We start from the raw sequence: 2049 nt of genomic DNA on the forward strand, positions 1-2049 counted from the left end.
GCTTCCTGGAGCACAGCACACTGCTCCCTGCACGGAGCCCTTCACACAGCTAATGTGGGCCCAAATGCCTCCTACAGAGAAGACTCTTTTTGTTTCACTGGGCATTGAATGCAGTGATACAAGCCATGACACATGGCAGGAGAAAAGCAGACTCCCGAGGACAGATTTCTCTGTTGCATAATTCCACGGCTGAGAAATGTGCCAGGGAATGCAGAATTATGACCAAGACTTTTCCAGCTTTCCTTCTCATTGTCTTTATGGCCCAGTAGAAAATTGTGACAGCTGGAAGTGAGGAAAAAAAATAATGGGGCTTTATTGCTTTGCAGAGGAATCAGATGGCCTTAAGCAATTATTGTAAGAAGTGAGAAGTGGTCCTCTTTAATGGATCTGTTGCAAATCTGTGGACTTGATCTGTATATCTATCATGATTGTTTTCCTAGTCCCAAAGTGCTCCTGGGCATCTCTGGATGGTAAATGCCTCCAAGATCTTCCCTCTTGAAAATTCACAAGTGCAGCTACTTCTGCAGGTCCCCAAACCATTTCTATGTTTCCCCAGAGCACGGAATAGAGAAGTGGGACAAGCTAAGCTTAAAAAGACACACCCTTCATTTTCAACCCCAAAGTTGAAGCTGCTTAAAGTAAGCAACAGGGAATGACTTTTGCTGCTGTTGGCTTTGGGTTGTTTTTTAAAATTTTATTTTGAAATATGGGGACTGTCAGCAGGTGTCTGCTAGGATATATCCCCATCTACTCCAGCCACTCCCACTGCCCACGGCTGTTGGGAGCAGGTGGTTGTAGCATGGTCTGGTCACCCCAGTTTAGAGTGGTGTGGGGTTGAAGTGGTGTGCATGGCTCAGCAGACTGGGAATATTGATCATGGCAGCACCCAGCCTTGTTGCACAAGTGCTTTAATGAGTCAACAGGCTCCTTAGTGCTTATTGCTTTGAATTACACCATGTCACCTTCTGTTACACTGTGTGAAGCCCTAAGCTAGGCTGACATGGTGCAACTCAGGGGCTCTTGATGTGGAATGACATTACATGATGCAATGTGTGAGAAAATCAAAGTTTGCCTCTCCTGGCATCAGGTACTCACTCCCCATTTCTGCAGTGTCCATGCAGTCCAGCTTCAGCAAGTAGTAAGCAGGGTGTCTGTTTGGAAGAACTGAAATATTTTCATTAAGCAATTTCAAATCTCATTAGCAAATTTTCATAAAGTGATAATGCAGTGGCAATATTAGCCTTATTAATCCAATATGAAAGTCACTCTCATGATAGGGAAAAGTGCTAATAAAAGCCCTTTTTTATATACAGTCTAACAGCACGTGCACCAGTGTGCTCTTAATAAAACGATGCAGAATTTTAATCTCCTAGAATCAGTTCAAAGCTTTGGAATACAGTGAATTAATACCGATGGAAAGTTTTAAACTTCATTTTAACTTTCATAACAACTGCCAGCTCTTGCTAAAAAGAAGAATTGTTTGGCTTAAAAAAACCCTCACAAAGCTAAACAAAATCCCAAAAACTTTTCATTTAAGCCTGACAGGCAGAATGGATTTGTGTTGTTGTACAGCGCCAGATAAAAGCAGTATCTAGAACTGTGTTTCAGTTGCCAGGACGACTAACCACTGCCACACATTCAGCCCTGTGGGCTGCAAGGGAAATCAAATGGTGTGTGATGGATCAGCTCAACCACCAGCCTCGGTGGCAGGATAAAATAGCAGGGCTGTGGTGATTTTTAGGGGATGCTTATACTTGGCCCATACTTGGTCTGAAGAGAAAAAAATAGGGTCACCGCCTATTTCTAATTTAATCTTCAGATGTTAAAGATTTTCATAAGGAGATGAATTACAAGGTACATCCAAATGCTTCTACGTTTTGCAAGGCACTGTCTTTCCTCTTGTCTAGTCACTTTGCTCAAGCTATGAAATCTGTTTTGTAGACTAAACCATCTAAAGCCCATCTGAAATCAAAACCCGTGTCTCACTGTGTGACTGCAGGGGCAGAGGGAAGAGGTGCAGGGTCAAAACCCATGTCTCACTGTGTGACT

This window comes from Acanthisitta chloris, unplaced genomic scaffold (assembly GCF_000695815.1).
Source record: "Acanthisitta chloris isolate BGI_N310 unplaced genomic scaffold, ASM69581v1 scaffold30628, whole genome shotgun sequence".
In the NCBI taxonomy this organism is placed as follows: Eukaryota; Metazoa; Chordata; class Aves; order Passeriformes; family Acanthisittidae; genus Acanthisitta; species Acanthisitta chloris.